The 21,091-nt window shown below is 38.9% G+C and overlaps 1 long non-coding RNA gene across 1 annotated transcript; it reads right to left on the bottom strand.

Moving 5' to 3' along the window:
- Positions 1–6,437: 6,437 nt before the first annotated feature.
- Positions 6,438–12,382, bottom strand: LOC139594241 (uncharacterized). Its single transcript, XR_011680560.1, has 2 exons — positions 8,104–12,382; positions 6,438–7,251 (listed from the first exon to the last, which is right to left on the bottom strand). It is a non-coding gene; the product is annotated as an uncharacterized lncRNA (long non-coding RNA).
- Between the last annotated feature and the right edge of the window lie 8,709 nt (positions 12,383–21,091).

Here is a 21,091-nt window from a genome sequence, read left to right on the forward strand (position 1 = left end):
TTCCAGTTGCATTTCTAAATTCCACACGCTTATTTCTGCATAACTAAAAACTGAATACTGGTATGCAGTCTGTGGACTCTCACACACAGTTTATTAGATACAGTTCTTGGTCTCCTGTTATCAGGAGATTCACCTACTCAGATAATTAATAAGATACAGAAACATAAAACACGAGTTGTTAAAGTTTACAATTACCTTCCCTCACAGCTCCATTCTAAATGCACTGTCCTTGCTTTAACACATAGTAAATCATCTACCTAAATGTATTTGCACCCAATCATTTTTTAAAGTCACAATCTTTGTAGTGTCAACTTGTCAAGGGTCAAAGGGAAGAACAGGCAAGATTCCCAAATCAATCTGCTTGTAGAAACTGTCTCATTTCATTTCAAATTACCTGCTGTGGCTGAAGCAGGCTATGGACAAACTGCCTTCCTCCATAAACCATGACAGCACAGGTCGAACTTACGTGATCATTCATAAGGGGCAAGTCATGCTGGGTCTGTCATTAACTACTTTTAAACTGCTGTGCAGGGTTAAGTGATCTTGCAGGGCAGCAGCAGATATAAATACTATTTGGACAGTTTAATGTCAGGCAACAACTCCTCTGGGATTAAAACCGTGTAACCCAATAGCGGTGCTATCGATAGAAGGATTAAGGTACTTTGGGACTGTTTCTTGTACTCACAACTTTTCCTATGTTTTGCACCTAAACGATTTGATGTTATTAAGATATCAGATGGATAACATAACACTCCTTAAGAGTCTCTCTAGAATATCAGCAGCAAGAGACACCAGCACCATCTTCAGTGGAGGCATTCCCAGTTGGTTTAGCTTTGCCCATGTCCAGGAGAGGCTGCTGCTAATCTAAGAACATAAATACACTGCAGCACTAAAAATACACTGGGCTGCATGATTCACAGGCAAGGAAAACAGTCCAGGACCGAGCCTCCTCCAAGGAGGCACACACCACCAAAGCCTGTATTAAACAAGGCACTTTCAAACACGGGAGTGGACCTGTTAACTGAACCTGCTACACAGTTGACAGGAATAGAATATCTGCATGTCTTAGGTAATTACTGCATAACAATATAATATGTGCTTCAGTCAGTTTTTCTCTGGTCACATGATACATGTGAGAAAGTATTTCATAATGAAAAACACCCATCATCTTTTTCAAAGTCTGTGGACAAGAAAAGCCAGAGGAGATCTGTTAGACTAGTGAATTAAGCTGGTCTCAGCATCAAAAATTAAAAAAAAAATCTTGAAGGAGTACCTAATTTCCCTGATTCTTTTTTCATCATCACAACCCTACTTAATGATTCCAGACATAGGTCACAGTATCCTTAATTCATTTGTCTTCAGTCATTAAGCAAATGGGTATTTTAACAAGAACATGCAGGAAGAGACCAGTACTCCAATTTGCTGAAGCAGACAAACTCCTGCTCATCCTAAGATTCACAATCCACTGGTTGGATAAAGATGCAAAACCATACCGGAAACAGCACACGAACACAATGGGGCTGATTTATCCATGTCTCATAAAACAGAGCTGCCAGGGGCACTAAGAAGTAAAGAAGTAAACCTTAATCAAACAAAAGACCAAACTTCAGAGCCAGCATAACTTAATGCAGGAGCACATACAGTTTTAAGAAAGAAAGTGCCAATGCAACTTGCTCAGAATGGAGAGTCACTTCCTGAGGCACACAACAGGACAGTGGCTTTTGGAGGCCAGCTTCCCAGGAGGAAAGGTGAGGTGCAATGGCTCTGGGACAGGCTGCCAGACTGCTAGCACTACAGATCATCTCTGCATTTACTCTTAACTAATTATAAATCTATTGCATCAAAAGGAAAGGATGAGGGAAAAACCCCCTGAGACACTGATCAGTGTGTGTGTGAATCACAAATATCCACAGCTAAGGCAGAACAGATAACATGTTTGTGTTTGCAGCTATTTTGTCCATCTTTTATCTGCTAATCCAAAAGGGACAGAAACCACTGTTAAGGATGATTCTTGAATACTATTCTAAACAATATTTAATATTAAAAGAAAATATGTATCAACACTTATTAGGCCTAAAGAATGCATTTCAGGACTCCAACTTGGCTTCACACAAAATGTTTCTAGTCAACTTCTATTTTCTGCTCTAGAATCTTTGGAAAATCTCCCAAACATACACATTATACCTCTTCTTCAGTGATGCTCATGACAACAGCCACCATTCTTTTGGCTGTAGAAGTGAAACAGTGCTTGCTTCAAATTATTTTAACCACTGGTTTATTTAGAGAATCATCTGCTCAGAAGCTGCAAAGGATCCACTACCCTCCATTTCCAGTTTTGCTTTCCACAACACTAGTAGAATACATAATGTGTGATAAGTACTACAAGTAGCAAAAGGAAGACAGCTCCCTCAGTAATCAAACAAACCAGAAAAACCAGGTAACTCGCTCACCACTTTTTCCATCTGTCCAAGATTAAACATCTAGTAGTAAAACTTCATAGTAAATATATTATTTAACTTACGGTCTTTTCAAATGAATCCTTTTAGTGCTGTTATTTACACCTTTTCAATTAACTCTACAACAGTCTCTAAAGCTGAGAGAAACTTGGAAATTCCACCAAATGGAAAAAAAAAAAAAAAAAAACCCCAAAACCCAAAACAAACACCTTCATGTTGTAACCAATTAACCAATGGCAGTTTTGACTCCGAGGATTCCAGGAGTTTTCATGCATGGGAATGTATACTCAATATTACACACCTCTGCAGGATGCATTATTTTGAAATGCTAATACATTTACTTTCAATTACTTTAAATTAAATTCTACAGACCTTAATAGGAATTATAAGCCAATTAATACAGGAATAAAATTGTTCACAACCTGAGGCACACAGCTTACATATATTGCACAGCTGCACCACCACTGTAAATTGTTTAGAAGGCTAAAATAATAAATGGCTGGCCCAAATCTTCAGGTCAAAAAGAGCAAAGGAAGAAAAACCAAAAATGAAAGAAAAAGTAGAGAAAAGTTCCTTGCTTGAAGATCATACTTCTCAGAGAAAGAAAAGAGAAATAATTTTTGAACCATTTGTGAGTTATATCTGTAACTACTTGAAACAAGCTCAAATGCCATTATTAAAGATTAAAAAAAAAAAAAAAAACACAAAACCAAATCCTGGGTTACTTATCTATCTGCAAAAGCTAATTTGTTGGAAAATTGATGAGCAGCATCATCACATCTCCCTTGCTGCAGTTTCCTAACCTCAGTAGCAGAGGGAGGGTAAGAATAATCTGGGATTATCAGGGTTCTTTACTCAGCAGGCTGGAAATCACACTTAGATGGATCCTGCTAAATGAGCTTACACCACCTTTTTTTTAATTTTCCTTCACCTTTACATATAGTGGTATCAAGACAGGAATTTACCAGGTTCATTGCACTTCTTCAAACACTGCAGTTCCTTTTGCTTCATGACACTGAACACATTTCCTTCTCCCTTACCTGGGACAGAACACAGGAACATCAAGAGCTACTCAGCTTCTCCCCAGTCACCTAAGCAGAAATTTTGCATATTCTCAACAAGTAATTTGGGGTTGGAAGTAAATGATGTTTAAGGTAACTTTTTATTAATTAAAAAAAAAATCAGACATCATCTGCAAAACTCTTTTTAGTTAAGGAATGAGAAAAAACAGAGTTAAAATTACAAGTAATCATTTCTACAAAATACATAATTAAATGGAATTATTTAAATACTAAAACATCTGAGTCACCACAAACTCAATTCTAAAGGAATACCTGAAAGTTATCATTTCTGCAATAAAATTCTCCCCTTGAGCTGTAAGCCCTGGAATGAAAGAATAACATCCAGAATCATCATGATATGGGAAATAAACAACTCTGTTATCAGTGGGATACAATGATCAGCTTAACCTACAAATATGTCACAGCATTGTCTAGCTGGTGGAAATGATTGAAGCGATCAGATCAAAATGGAACAAAAAAACCCAAAAACACCTTCTAAGAACTCTTGACTTGATAACAGTATGCTCTAAAATTGAGCAAAACTTGCAAAACTCAGAGTTTAAGACAGAACCGTAGGCTATGACTCTACTGAATAACAGACTATTAAAGGAATTTTGACGACCCGTCCATAAATGCCATCAGCTCCCGAGGGCTCATTCCTCACCCAGCCTTTTCTTTGAGGAGCAGTGATTACAGGACACAACAAGTTTCAAACCTATCCATATGCAGATGTCAGCAAACTATGTACCTTGTTAGTGACTGGCAACAAGTACAGTCGCTCTGATAACACGGGATTCAATTACGATGAATATCTGAATCAAAAACAGACGGTACAAGCTTGATTAAGAAAACATGTTTCTTGGCAGAGAAGTGCAAGATGAGGAATTGCCTAACAGGAATTTTTAGGAATAAAATGTATTCTTTCAAAAGAATACTGAAACACAACTTCATGGAAACTCCCAATTCCCTTCAAAGGGAAAAAAAACACCAAAACCAAAACACTAAAATAAACCAAAAAAGGGAAGAAAAAATAAAAGATGGGGGAGAAGCAAACAACCATTCTTTCCCGTTTGATGGCAGAGAACACACATCTGTTGACTATTTCGTAAATCTGCCTAAAGATGTTCACTCAAACTGCTGAAGGCTGAATCTGATTACTTTCAAGGAATGAGCCAGGCTTTATGCTCGCTCAAAAAAAAAATCCTTGGAAAGAAGACGGAATGGAAATACCGTATTCGTAGCCTCAAAGACAGTAAAGAGGAAGAGAAATAGGAATGCTGAACCCTTCGGCTTGTCTTCATCCCTCAGCACTTCACGGCCAGTGCAAGCGCCCTGCTAGAAATGCAGCTGCTCAGCAGGGCCGGCACCACCCGCAGCGCCCGCAGCGCCTTGCTGGCCGCGCAGCGCTCGCTGTGGAAGCGGGGAGGCGGCCGGGCCGGGCCGGGCCGGGCCGGGCCGGGGGTTCTGAGGGCAGCGGGAGCACAGCCCGGACTGGGTCGGAACGGGCCGGGGGCTCTGAGGGCAGCGGGGGCACAGCCCGGGCTGGGTCGGAACGGGCCGGGGGCTCTGAGGGCAGCGGGGGCACAGCCCGGGCTGGGTCGGAACGGGCCGGGGGCTCTGAGGGCAGCGGGGGCACAGCCCGGGCTGGGTCGGAACGGGCCGGGGGCTCTGAGGGCAGCGGGAGCACAGCCCGGCCTGGGTCGGAACGGGCCGGGGGCTCTGAGGGCAGCGGGGGCACAGCCCGGGCTGGGCTCGGCCCTGCCCGCAGCCTGGCGGGGACACTCCGGGCCGAGGGGTTTCAGCCCCTGAAGGGAAGGGCTCTGTCCCCCCACCATGAGGGGCGGCCCTCACGCCGGGTCCCACTTCAGCCCCTCGCGCGCCCTCAAGGGCGTTATTGGAGCCCCTCGGGTTAACACAGTGACACTGAGGGTTAAACGGGCTTTAGGAAATAAAATCTGTTGTCACAATAGGAAAAGCATGTAAACACTACAAAACTGACGAACAGCCCATTTTCCTCTGCTGAGGATTTTCCGGGACCCTTGTTTATGTTTGGATACTGAAGCTTTGCCTGTTTCACACACTGATGATGTTAACCCAAGGCAGACTCCTGTGGTGGCCATACCATTTCTGTTTTGATGGGCTGGGCAAAACACTGAGTCACAGATATGAATCACACAATTATTTCTAATAAAACTGACCTTGAAAGGAGGAGGACACAAAGAAAAAACTAATTTTGAGGGAACCAAAAGAAAAGTAGATGCTTCCAGTGAGCATCTGCATGGAGAATGTTCCTCTAAAGCAGCAGAGGTTAGCCATTCCAAGGAGACAGATCCTAAGACTATTATAATATTTAAATTAATGGGTCAAAGCTACAAGCATCAATACAGAAGAAAATTTCAAATACTGACACAATAAAGGGCAAGAAGTTAACCAGAATACATTCCTTTAAAGAATCACTTTAACATGAGAAACTTTTGTCCATCTGTAATTAGAGCCATGAAAAAGTCATCTAATCTGGGTTTTTTGTCTATTAAAAAAAACCCTGAACTTCCTCTAATGAGGATGTTGGGGTGCTTTCGTGACACATCTATCAAACATTTATTTCAGTGTTCAGTGATGTCACAGAACCACCACAGATAAAATATTTCTCCGAGACATCAATTTCTTTTCACCACACTGCTCATTTTTGCTTTTAGCTTCTACACCACAGCTGTCTTGGCTTTAAAGCCAGAGCTACTCTGCTCCCCAGTGCTTCCTTCCACCATGCACTGCAAAGTCATCTCCCACAGTGAGAAAGTTAAAGGGTGTAAAATTCCTACAACACAGTCAAAGGGAAGTAGCAGTGGCAGCACCCTGCAAGGGAGCATTTTCTTCACATGGGAGGTGTATGATTTTGAGAAAAAAGTTACATGCACAGAAGTTTTAATTAAGAATTTTAATACAGAGCTTTTAGTTGGTTGAAGCCAACAAAAGAAGTAGTTTCTCTGCAAAGACAATCACAGTCCTGTATACACAAACCTATAACACCAGAAAAGAAGAAATTGTCCTTCTTTGTGTGTTAAAGGTCACAGTCATAGTTGGGCTAGAGGAGAAACAAAGAACAATTAACAGACAATGATTCAGGGTAAGAAAAAGGTAACTGGAGAGAAGCAGAAAGCAAGATGCTATACAGAAAAAGGCTGAGGAAATTCACATTCTACATTTGAAAACCTACAAATTTAGTACTAATGTAATTAATCTGAAGGGGGGGGAAAGGGGTAGCGTTTAAGGCAAACATAAAAACAATTTTCAAAGGGTTCTTCTAGACGCTGAAGGTGCCAAATAATAGCCTAACTAATCATGCTTTTATTCACACTAATAATTAATGCTAATGCCCAAATAATAAATGCTCCATTTTTAAAATTTTTCTAAGTACCATAAGGTTTACTAAATATTTAGGCTCTACTTTGCCCCTTGCAAATCTACATCTTCTCTGCAAGGAGATCAAAGCCTTGAAAGCCATAGCAAGAAAAATGTCAAACTAAATATTTTGACTGCACCAAGTACTTTATGAGCTATGCCTCCTCCCCCGTGTCCCAGTTTGAGATTATGTCGCTTCTGTGCTACATTGAACTCAGTCCACGCTAATTTCAACTATAGGTACTTACTTCAAAGACTTCTTTTTCCTCTTCCTTTTCAGAACAATGGTGAAAGGAAATATCAGTTTAAAAAGAAAAATCTTTATGATGAAAGGCCTGTAAAGTTGGATGTGTAAATTAACACTAAATATACTTTTTATATTCAGAAAGACTTTGTGAAATATCAGATATTCCTTTATTACATTTTCCCCACACTGAAGGAATTATCAAAAATAGTTTTCATGCAACTGACCTGCAGCTACCTGAGAACTATAAACTCATCCTGCAGTGTAACCCATTCTTAACTCATATTTCACTGTTTAATTGAAAGAATTAAAAGATCTGATACTTCTAAAAGCACCTCCAGCTAAAAACATGGAAATATGTCCTGTGTCATATCAACTATTCTTATTAGAATCAAAGAATATAAAAATGAAAATATAAAACCATCTTAAATTTAAGTGCAAACCACCACTGCAATCCCACTTTAAAGAAAACATTTTTCAGGTTGGAAGGAGATGCTAGCTCAACCAGAACTTCACCAATAAATATGCAGAGTATGTGAATATACATTTATCTTCAATTGCAGCTAATACCTTATGCTGTCACATGAAGCTTTATATGTTCAGCATACTGTGCCCAACAATTACCTAATCGTTTTGTCATGTTTCATACAACTGCAGAAGCTGTGTAAATCTTTCCGTTTCAAGGAGGGAAAAGAAAGACTAGAAATATGAAGTAGCTAGGCAAGTGTCATTAAATATGTTTCCAAAGGGGAAAAAAAGAGTTGAGTTTTTTCACTCAGCAGAATCTAATTTTGTGTGCATATGTGAACTGAAGAGGGGTAGAAAGGGAAGCAAGGTATTGAGTGACTTTTCTATGGCTACTTTGCATCCTTAAACATGTTTATTACACAAAACATACACCACACTTGCTTTTACTTTTCAGGATTCAATATTCCATACTTACACTTTATGGCTGCTATGGTTCCTCCACCACATAGCTACTTGCCATATCCATAAATGTTTGACTCCTTTGGGCAGTCCTGTAAAACCAGTAAGGAATTCTTTTTTTAAACATTTTTTTTAATGCAGCTGCACCTTTCATGAGTAGCTTTTCTAGTCCACCCTATAATGCAATGACATAAATGAGCATAGTAACAGTGGATTGACAGACAGCTTGGAGGAAGTGAGAAGGAAAAAATATATATACAATACTTTACCAACTGCAGAGTAATAACAGTTTGTCTCTTGGTATCCTCAGCCAGAAAATGCTGCTGGACTGTCATTACCCATCCTTATTATTGCTGACATTATTGTTCACATTACTAAATAACAACTTTACATTTATTATGCAGACTACTAAAATGCCTATTGTTAAGAAGCACAAATTGAAGTACCCAAGTTTATTTCCCAGGAAAACTAATTTTCCATCCATTCTCTTCAGTTTCAAACAATTTACTTGTAAATGCTGAGGACTAAATGAGTCTACATTTTATTTTTAACACTGACACACAGTATTTCCAGTAGGTAAGATCTTGGTATACTGTGATTATTGAGTGTTTCATTTCAGATGCCTTTGCTTCAGACATTTTTTCCATTTCCTTTATAAAGTAAGCAGTGTGATGGTATTTGATAAACAGTCACTGAAGTTGCTGCTTGAATTAAACCCAGCAAAATTAATTTAAAGGAAAATGCCATCAATCTTTTATGGTCTGGTTTTTGAGATGAGGAAACAATAGAAATAGGAAAAGGCTTTTCCAAACAATAGCTCATCTCTTTGAGAGATGCAAGACCACTCTTGCAAAAGGCAGGAACAGCATGGAGCAGACAGAGACCTTGTCCCATGCTCTTTCTATGCTGGCAGATAAAGCTGGACAGTTCTGTGTTAGAAAAATAATTAGAGAATCACCAGGAAGCAGCAGGGCAAGAGCATCCTTGTTTTTACTCCCACATAAATGCTCAATTTTAGAATTATCTTATGCAGCCACTAAAAAGAAGCAGCCAAAAGAATAGCAGAATAATTGCATATACTTTCTCCCTGTTTCTGCAAATGTTCTTCCACTTTGAAAATTAGAAAGCCTTTCAGATATTCAAAGCCTCTCTGTATGTGTGGAAAATTTTGACACCACAAGCTGGGACAATCCAGGGGCAGAAGAGGCTCTTCTGTAATGGACTGTAGTGGACTGCCACTGCCCAATGGGTTTGGGAACATCATGACACAGTACTGGCAACTCAGACTGAAAGCAACACATCTCAAAGGTGTCAAAGGTGGCACGTTGAGAGCAGAAATGGCCATAGCCTGAGCTCCTGTTAAATGTAGCTGACTGTAGTTAATGCCATTATATTCCTCTTGGCAATAAAACTACTGAAGCTTAATCAGCATTGTTAGTTAACAAAATTCCAGAGATTTATCTGCTAAGACTACAAATATAATTCCATGGTTTTGGTTCTCATGAGCTAATTGTCAAACTGCCCTCAAACAGCAAAATTAGGATAAAACTACAGTCTTGTTTCCATTAAGCAACATTAAACACTCCTACTTCCTCCCCTTTTAGCAAAATGCCTCATGCTAATAGATCTCATTGCTGAAAACAAGGGCAGAGCAGCTGGCCAAAACAATAACTTGAGAAACATGCACCCTTCTCAGGGATCCCTTACACAGTCCTATACATAGCTCTGATCCCAGCCACCCACTCCAGTTTCTATAAATAAGAAAGGAGAATATGTCTATTAATTCTTTGCATAAAGCATACTTCATTCAATCAGTGTTTTTATCAGTGGACAATCCCATAAGTACAGAAATTTCAAAATTTCCACATGGCACAACTGTTTTACTTGCAAACTCTTTCTTACGCTAAGTACCAAATCCACTTTGCTCAGAATAGTTAAGACCTTGGGTCAAGGAGACAGTGGCATTAGCACTCAACAGAAAATGTGCTTCTCTACACTAAAATAGCCACTTAAGCAAGAATGTGGAAATGATTTATCTTGCAATGTTTGAAGTTGGATCTTCACCTCAGCTATGTCATGACTGCACAATCAGTCAGAGAAGACTGTTACACTTTCATACAAAGAAAAGGATATTCAACTCTTCACTATGAGTATCTAACAAGTAATATTACCTTTCAGAAAATAAGAAAAAGCATAAATATTAGCCACTGGAAGCATTCACATTTATAACATTGGACTCGGAGACCTTCAGTGTTCTAGTCCTCACATATAAATCTGCGTTTAGTAGTAGAAAAGTAATGCAATTTCACTGAAAGCTGTTTGTTTTAAATAAAGCTGTATTTGTGATCCTAAATATTGCAGTGCTATATTAATGTAAGATGATAAAAAAATTCAAACCGAAAACTTCACTAAGCTTATTGATATAGTCTTGTAAACAAAATCTGATTTTGAGGTGAGAATACAGCAAGGTAAGTTCAATTTGGGATGCTGTGATACTGTATATGCTGTACTTTAAGAGCTAAACAACCTACAGGCAATTTTCAAAGTAGAAAACTGCAGAAGGCTTTCCAGCTATGCACAGCAGTACCAATAATGCTCATGCACTCAACTAACAACTCCCAGCATCAGAGTCCACAGAACAACCAAGTGGTCTTCCAGACATATAAGTCCAACTAGATTATAAAATTATGCAGCTGTGAGATTGATTTCTTTCTAATCAATACATTTTTCAGAGATCCTATTACCTTCAGAGAGCCCCCTTCTTCAGAAATCAATTAAACTCTTAAGTAGTTGTCCCAACTATGGACACGAGTGCTTCTACTGGAATTCAGAAAGGTGCCAATTTGTGGAGAATCCAGCTCCATGATATATTTTGACTCTATAACTTTTACAAATGTATTGTCTAAATGAAACTCAATTATTGAAGAATTAGGAAGTTTCTGTTTTTCACACTTATAGATATTCTCTGAGCAAGAAGACCAGATTAATTCAAAGGAGCAATTGAGGAATTAGTGAATTTTAGCCAGAAGTCAGTTAATTTTTTCCTTCTCTTGACCTGTCAAAGCTGTGCATGTCCTGAGAAACAATGAAATTCAGATGGTCTTTGGTTGTCCAATAGATCAGGGTTTCAGTCATTAATCAGAAAAGCAGCAGCACAGTAATTAAGCCACCAGGATCCTCACCATATTCCAAACTGTACATGCAGAAGGCTGGGTACCATCATTCTCACTTGAACGGCACATTTCTGAGAACTCACAGCATTCTTTATTTAAATAGTATAAATATGGAAAGAGAGGTCTATACATTATAAATGAGGACAACACAAGATTTCTTCTTGTCAGAAGTGAAAAATCTGTGCATACATCAAGCAGCAATAATCAACTTTCAAAAGGTCAACTGCAAAATAAGCTCTCTGCCATTTCTTCCCTTTTAGATGAATTTAGCAAAGACACTGTGTAATCAGTTAGGAATAACAGACATTATAACTGAAATAATTCTTTCCTAGCATACTGTACACCATTTCATATGTTTATATCACTTACAGTGATGTCACATATAAATTAAATTATTCATGTTTATGTTTTGGAGGGAGTATCTCAACCCATAAATAGTGCTTTTAAAGTGAGTACAGCAGAGAAAGCACTAACAGCATGACACACAGGGAGATGAATGCACAGGCCAGAGGCAACGCTGTTCTGAAGGCACAGGAAAATGCCAGCAGACTTGACCTCCTGACCTGAAGTTCTAGATAGAGCACAACAAAAGAACAGGAACAATCAGCAATTAAACTAATGGAGAAACATGTTGATGATCAATTTAAATCAAGTTTTTCACAGAAGACCACAGAAGACCGATTCAGTGCCCCCATGCACACCTGTGCAGGGGTATTTTTGTGAGCTGCAATGAATGAGATTAAATGTATTATCTACATGAAAAATAAGCTGCCCTTTTTTTGGTTTTTTTGCTGGAGAGAGCAAGCAGCCAAGGACTGCAGAAGGCAGGCTGGTTTCTTTCAGTATGCGCCACCTTGGAGCATTCAAAATGCAGCCCCAGAACACAAGACCACTGACTGTGCAAAAGCCTAAATCCCTCACACTGTTACTCCTTTCATCACAAAAAAGGTGAAACTAAAAATACCATTTGCAACCAAGTTTACTTGCAATACTCTTACACTCTGCACTAGTCAACAAGACAGTGCTTATGACAGACTGGAAAGTGTATATTCCATTGTATATGATGCACTGCTTTAGCTTATGACAACCTTTTAAAATGAAACCATAACATCTTTCCTGTGGTGTGTCTGCAATATGTGAAGGTGATTCCCATTTAGCTCAAAATAGACAACTCCTCAACTTAAGCCAAGTTAATTTGGTTCAACTCAAAATACCTGTGAAAGTTTTATTAAACTGCTTTAAAAAGTACATGTCAAGTGCAATTGATGTCTTCATCAATTCTTGCATCTTCTTTATCAGTGAGAAAAGACTGTACAAGCATTCATTATCTGGGCAGTTCCAATTACACTTCCCAAAATTATTGCTCAGTATTCCCTGAACGTTGAGAGTGGTTCATTTAAGCAACACTACCAATTTAACATGTAAACCAAAACTAATTCCTGGCTGCAGGTACTGCTGGAAGAAGAAGGTGCCTCTCCTAAATATCCTCCATAAAATTCCAATTATATTTTTAAAGGCTGGAATATTTGGTATTAATTTACACAGAGATATTTAAAACAGTAAAATGTTTACTACAATGAAATATCCTTCTAAAATTCTTCACTGCAAATTTAAAAAAAAATTGGTTTGGAAGGGCAACAGAATAAGGAAGTCGCATCCTTCTGGGACTTTCATATATGTAACCATACAATTTGTTTATACTGCAGTTCATTCAATTAAAGAGCCTTCAAAAGGAGATGATGTCTGATGGATTATTGCATTACAACTGGATAATTTGCAGCACTAGCTCCTCTATAGGAATATGGAACCTGCAGCAACAGATAAACTACCGATTGTATCTGGTAACATTACTTGCCCAAGGCAATGTAATTCCTGATGCTTCAGTTGTGAAAAGTTCTGTCCATCTCCATTACCTTTAATGTTATTTCAACTGAGCTACTCTAATTAACAGTGTATAGTTTTGCCTTCTAAAATGTTATCCCAAAACTTTCACAATCCTGTTGTCAAGCATCTGATTGCAAAGCTGATCACATTTTCATCAACCACATTTGGCACTGTCAGATGCTTTCTTGTGCACACATGTGCATGAAAATAATATATACATTAGTTGAAAGCCCTGCTCATTTCCAAGAAAAATGTTAATGGAAAATACATTGTCTTAACTATCACCAAAAAAAAAAAAAAAAAAAAAAGGGGCAATCTCAATAGGAATGTATCCATTGTGTCACAGGTGCACACTACTGTGTATGGTCAAGAAAATCTACCTAAATTTATCCACATGATATAAATTTCTGAAAAACTGTAGTTGGCCCTATTATTCCAGTGGGCTTGGATATGTGCCTCCTGCTCTGCCAAGAGGGGTAAAACCAAACTCTTCATGTAAAGGCCAGTTACAACAGTTCTGTATCCCAACAGCAGCAAGACATCCACATGGCAAGTAAATATCAATCCTCTGCATCTCATGCAAAGAAATAAAATCTATGCAGAGACAAAGGGAAATAATACATAGAAACATGGAATCTGGAACAGGAGGGAAGAACAGAACATGTGGCAGGATGCAGGAACTGATCAGGAAAGGAATGCAGGAGCAGAAATAACAAGATTAGGACTGAAGGAGGGTACACATGGGATAATGGAAATAGCAAAGCAGGAGCTAAGAGAGAGGCAGAGACTTGCAGAACAGGGAGGTCTGAATGAGACAGCTGGTATTTGTTTACTGGGTTAAGTGCATAAAGAGAAGCAGGACTGGAACAAGGTAGAAGGAACAAGGGTCAAGGCCAAGATAACAAGAGTCCATCCTCTTGAGTTGCTGCTTCCTAGCCCACTCAAAAGAGCAACATCATCAAGTACACCATTACTGAGGTATCTGCATCTGCCATGAAAACAACTCCAAAGGTGTGTTCTCCCCGGTCCTGTTCCATGGAGGGTGAAACCAGCTACTGTCATCAGTCACTCTCTAGCTCAAATGTCAATGGTCCTTCTCATCCAAGGGCTTCAGACCCACTTACTGAAGTCCACATTGGGGTATTCTGGCTGTTTTCTCAGATTGCTATCTTAAAAAAGCCAAATCAAACCAAAACCAAAAAAAGGAAAACTACATACAGAAAAACTGTAGAAGAATATCAAGATTACTTAAAGCCATAAATCTGTCCTCAGGCTAGTTGTTTAATATTTTCTGAAAATCCCCCTAAGTTCAGTAATTACAGACTGACATACATGAATAAAGGGCTGCCTTCCCACATTATTAGAACAAGAAGTTTCATAAAAATCAATAATCACAGTGTTCAGCAATAATATGGCTTTGCATGTCAAAAAGGATAATATCCTCTACCACTTTAGACAAACACTCTTCCAGTACCTACCCTTTAAAAAATATAACATCTTTCTATTGCAACATGTCAGAGAAACAGGGATTTTCACAGAAATTTTTACTGCATTTGCATTATGAATATTTGACAAATACATACCAGTATACACAGAGTATGCACAGAGGGGTTTAAAAGCATGACAACATGCATCTGTAAGCATAAACCAACAAAGACTTACCATTTATAGAAGCCAGAAAAGTTGAAGTTGGAAATACTGAGTTAGTCCAAACAACACCCTTTGATAAAACCCAAGGTCTGTGATGAAATCAAGTCTAACAAACAAAAGAAGTGTAGAGCAGAGAAAAGAAAGGCCTGTTGCAAGTATGTCAGAAAAATGCTGACATCTCTTAAAAGCCATTACTTAAAACTAGATCTACAACAGACTTGTGAAAATTATGAAACTTCTCATTATAACTGACTGCTGTCACCACATGGAAGCTCAGGATTGACTGCAGCACCATTCAGCATTGCTGCCCTGATGCTGAGGAACAGCCAGACCAGACCCACCAAGGACGACCCAAATTACATTGCCATAATATCCAGCTTTGATTAAGCTTTGAAAGACATCTGGAATACAAAACTTACATTCCTGCTGTCATCCCTTCACTGTATACATTTTAATCCCTATCCTTTTTAATCATTTTTTGCTTTCTGTTCAAAAAAAAAAATCTGCCTCACCCTGTCAAGACAGTCTTTTGCAACAACTGAGCCCATGACCAGAACAACAGCTGACAGCAATGCCTGAAAGAGCCTAATGCTGTTAGGACTTATCAACAGACTGATAAGATAATGCTCTGTGCCGGCCTTTCTCCAGAAGAAAGATTTCAAGTCAAAAGTCTGAACCAAAACCAGAAGCTGCATTCTCCTTGCTTTGCTCTGCATGAGGTCTGAGCAAGAGCAGCTTCAAGTCAGGCCATTTCAGCTAACTTTGGGGAGAAGAGGGAAAAACCATTTACCATTTCCCAAATCAGGTAAATTAGTGTCAGTTAGATGTTTCCTTTTTGTAACCTTCAACAATTAACAAGAAATGAAAGGAGGAAAGTTAGTAAAACAAAGTAACAAATAAAAAATATTACATATTGTATATTTTATATTTTGTATTGTATTTAATAGAAACAGCAAACATTTCATTTCACAACGCCTTCACCATCTTTTCTTCCTAATCTTTTAAAAAAAGTCTAAGGAAGGTGATAGAAAAGGCCTGCAAGTTAAGGCTGACTCAAGTGTCCCAGCTAGACATCAGAAACATTGAACTACTTACCAGGAGTCCCAGCAACATTCTGAATTCCTCATCCCATTTGTTCCTTCAAACGATGCACTTTCAGATACACCACTGGACTGCTTCCTAGAGACACTCAGTGTCCCTTCAGCATGGAACCTGTCATTGCTGTTTGGCACAGACCACCAATCAGAGAGAATCACGGAATTATTGATGTTGGGAAGGACCTCTTGAGTTCATTTTACCCAAATCCCCTGCTCAAGCCAGGTCAGGTAGAGCAGTCTGTCCTGAATCATGTGCAGTTGAGCTTCAAATATCTCCACAGGCAGACCTTCCATGACTTTTCTGGCAACTTACTTCTCTGTTTGACAACCCCCCCAGTAATTTTCTTGTGGAATTTCATGTGTTTTAATTTGTGCCCATTACCTCTTGTCCTGCCAGGGAGTAGTACTGCAATGAGTCTGGCTCCCTCATCTTCATTCTTTCTCCTTAGGTATTCGTAGGCATTGATGAGATCCTGCTGAGCCTGGTGTTCTCCAGACTGAACACTCAGCTCTCTCGGCCCCTCCTACTATCAAAGAGAATCCAGGTGCTTATTCATCCCTGTGGCACTGCTGGACTCCACAAGGGCTTACTGCTGTTCTGGAATCAAATTGGTCATATTCCAGGTTATTAAGTAAGCTTTATGAGTAAGTCTTCTCATTTATAGAAAACAACAAGTTAAATATTTCTAGCCAATTATTAACACACTGTCCCACATACCTTTTTATTTTCATCTATTGAAGTCATTTCTCACTGTCCACTAGATCCATTTATAGGGTATCAGTGTATTGTTTTCCTGAAATAGGTTTTAAAAACTTCTAATATCGTATGTTAACTGCTGTTTCACTCTTTCAGTTTACACAGCTCTGATATAACACGTGCATATTCTAAACTTTTATTTTCTTTCTTTTTTTCCTTTTGATGAAGCATATTCTCAGAGAGGGACATTCTCAATAAAAATACCTGTTCCAGGTACTCACCCAGGCTGTGGCCTTATGGGAATATCATTCATCATCACTGAGTAAACAAGCTTCTCTTCAAAAAAAACATGTAGTTTTAGTCCTTGACTAAAAATAAAAAAAATCATTATCTGATCATAGAGAACCGGTCCTGTAGATGACTTCTTACAACAGGAACAAATCTCCATTCGTTACCTTGACTGCACAGGTTAAGAGTTTGCTCTGCTACACAGGCCTCTCCTCTACAAGAGGCAGCACAATTCAGATCAACATTGCTGAAGCCTTGAGAAAGTCCTAAAGCAGCAGATAGTGGCATTATTTAAGAATGACAGATGATTCTCTATGGTTAAAGAAAATTGCTGAGCACTGCAATTCACAAGCCTCTGCTGAAGTTGGATGGAGCAACAGCATCTCCCCAAAGGAAACAGACACTTTTATGTGCTTCACTTTCTTACATGGGCCACCAAGAAATTCAGGCCTTGCTAGATTCCAACACAGTGCATTGCAAGCCTGCACTGTGCTGCAAAAGTGAGTGTAAAATGAATGACTGAAAAGTGAATGTAAAATGAAGGAAGATTTGTGATTATTCTAGATACAAAACTGTAAGTAGGTACAAATAATAATGCCTTGCTGCTGTGTATCCAAAATCAAAACAGGCTGTTAGAAAGTACCTTAAGAAATGGGAAGGCCCTTTACCAGTCATATGGGCAGTCAAGTAGACTTTCCTTCCTTTCCCAACTCCTTCCCACAAATTGTTCCAGCAGCAGTGTCTATATTGAGAAAGAAGTCAGTGTTATTCCTAGATTTTGCAAACTGACAAGTTACAACACATTTTCTAGTCTTTTGATTTTGTTCACTGATGGGAGAAGGGGGATCCTCTGTTTTATTTGTGTCCTTTCTGGCGGAGAAATAATAAAAAAAAGAACAGCTCTGAGAAGCTTGTGTCAGCTTCATTGTCAAGACAAAGGTCACTGCATTCCTATTCACCATGACCTACAACTGTACCCATTTAAAGACTTCATTATGCTATATTAGAGGGACCTCTTTCTCAGAGATTTTAATTTAGCTTCATTGTGAGAAGAACAAAACATGTAAGCATCAGAATATGGTGTTAAAAATTTAAAAAATAATGATTTCAGTAGTCTTACTCCCTTTCCATCCAAGATAACATGTTAAGTATGATATCTACAACCACATAAAATATGAAAATACTTTAACTCTAAAATATCTCTCAACTCCAAACTAAATAATAAAATTTAGTATCTCTGCACAAAAATTGCCATCTCTGCAAAAATCCAAGTTCCAAGAACACAAAAAGAATCATCAGTTTAACTCCCATGTCCCCAGACTAATATTAAATGACTGGAAAGAAGTTTTAATTACGAATTATTGTGAAGTAAATTTCTAAATCACCTATGTATTTCCTACAGACTTAACTCTACACTAAGATTACCAAGTGTAAATGTTTAGTTATAAGCTTGATGGACCAAGTGCATGAACATGATACAATATGAGCTACCTCTCACAGATTTCTTAAGCTAAACAGGTTAAATAGTTTAAGTGTCACATCTCCATTGACCACTGCTGAATAACACCTGGGGCTATTCAGCCCTCTGGCCAAACCTGAGCTAGCAGACTTTTGGCTCAGATCTCTGCATTTCAGTTTCCCAGAGTGAATCAGTGCTTGGAAACACTTCCCAAACCCCTCAGTGCTGTAAGAAGCTGCGCTGTCCCTCCCCTTCCCAGCCCCTGGCCTGAGCCCAGCTGCACAAGGCAGGGCAGGCCACGTCCTCTCTGCCAGGACCCTGGGAGTGCCTTCTGCCCCTGGAGAGAGCGTGGGGCCAGGAGCTGCCACAAGCAAATGTGTTACCACCATCCTGACCGAATTCCAAGCAGAGAGCTAACACAACATCAATGCCCTCTGCAGCTGAAGAAGCTAGTCCTTATTAGCCTCATTTTCCAGGATTACCAAGCAGCTTCCAAGAGAATGTATTTTTCATTCTAGAGATCATTTTCTTTAAGAGGTAAGATGATCCATTGACATATTTTACCCACTAGAATTTAAAGCACCTCAGCAAATCATGCAAGATGTTTTATTACACATCTATATATTTCCTCATTACTGGAAAGCAAATTAAAGTGATTCTAAACCTTGTCACTCATCGAATTGCACATGGATTTCTTTGCAAATTCTATCTACACAGGTCTCAGCCCAATCTTATTCCCACTCATCTCAGAACATAATACCATCTGGAAACACATTCCTACCTGTGAGGTATTGTTCCCCCCTTCAGAAAAAAAAACATATTCAGAATCTTTGAGCAGCCTGATCCATCCTCAATATAATTTCTGGCCATATGCCAGCACCCACACATCATATCCCAGTCAAGCCTCCAACCTATCCAGTGGGAACACAGTACATGCACAGAGAGAACTACACACCGTAAGGAGAAATCTGGGATGAAAATCAACCAGCCTTTTGACCTTCAAGATAAAAGTCAAAATGAAATCTTTTGCCAACAGCACAAAGTAAAGGATCCTTCTGAACCAGACACAGGAATATTCTGAAGGGTAATAACCTTAGTTTTAGATGAAGCAGGTTTTAGCATCAAAGGTGGCACATGAGCTACTACAGAATATCTGTATGATGCAGATATCTGCTTGTTGCAGATCCTGTATAACGACCACTACACGCCTCATTAGCTCACAGAATGTTTTGCTAACTGTAGCACTAAATAAGAGACTATTTAAGATACATTTCAGGTAAGACAGAGTGTATTAAAATAATTTAAAAATATATTCTTAAATCAGTTCTTAATTCTTTCTTCATTTTAATCTGGCTACACAATACTTTAGCAAATTTCAGGCCAGGACAGCTTTCTAGTGTGGCAGCATCCCATTACTAAGGAGAACCTTGGGTTTCAGATTACCAGATCCATTATCCAATTAATAAAATCAAAATATTGAAAAGGATCAATATGAAAATAAAGCAGTACATTATATACAAAAATTTACATTACTGTAAAGATTATGAAGCATTATAAGTTTAAAAATGCCAGAACCAAATCTTCTGTTGATTTCTCAATTCACCCCACCTCGAATGTACAACAGACTGATGACATGATGACTGAGAATGTCTTCCAAGCAACACTGCCTTGCTGTTTGCATCCACATTGAGCAGGATGACACTCAGAGCATGAAGCAGGACTCTGCAAGAAATGTGTTTCAAACAACACAGATTAAAAGTTTATGAGAGTTATTCATTTGCTAAGCAGGGTATACATCCCGTGTTCCAAATGATGTGCACAACAGTAAACCATATTTTCCTAGGTGTTTGTACAAACAAAAAAATTGCACAAAAATCATCTGAGAACATTAAAAGTGAACACTGCAGTTTATATAAGCAGCAAGATTCCAGTCTGACAATAAACAATACATTAGAAAAAAGATTGCCACATGGGCTAACACACCAAATTATTGAAACAGCCTGATGCATTGTCCTGGAGGGATCACCTTTGGAGATACAGCTACCAAACTTTCACATTTCTGAACGTAAAAGCATTTTTCAGAAACTTATCAGGTTTCACAAGCAGTGATTCAACAAGGGACATACATCAACACAGTCTAAAGTCCTAGCTGGGGGAGGATGATACTGATTTGGTTTTGAAGAAGCATGGGATGAAAACACTAGTGGAACAAGAAAGTTTTCTTCCTTAATCTAATTTTAGGAAATACATGGGCAATTTTTGCAGAAGCTACCCAGAGAAAGATAGTGCACAGAGCATGAGACAGACTGGAAAATTACAGCTCAAATGTTTAAAGCTGGTAGTCAGCAGGGGCTGTAAACAGGATCTTTGATTTTAAAGTGACCTGATTCCTTCAACCACTAGAGCACCGAGCTAGTAACTTACACATTCTCACATGTATCTTCCCGGGTGTTACAAACATTCCCACAGCCACAACAGCAGCCTCACATGAACAAGACTGATTTCTAGCTGGTGGGAAAAAGAGCCAGCAGAAGCATCATTCAGACAAATACAATGTTATCAAGCATATAATGCTGGGGGTGAGGGGAAGACCAAACAATTGAAACAACAAAAAACACTAATAGAATACACTGAATTATTCCAGTGGCTTCTCAAGGTCTCCATGAGGCATCAAGCTGCTTTTCTTCATCCAGTAGTCCATAAGCCTGAAATTGCATACCCTTCACATCATTCTGTTTTCACTTCTTTTATTATTC

The sequence above is a fragment of the Agelaius tricolor genome, unplaced genomic scaffold, assembly GCF_023055355.1.
Source record: "Agelaius tricolor isolate 1412-34295 unplaced genomic scaffold, bAgeTri1.0.p SCAF_11, whole genome shotgun sequence".
Classification (NCBI taxonomy): Eukaryota; Metazoa; Chordata; class Aves; order Passeriformes; family Icteridae; genus Agelaius; species Agelaius tricolor.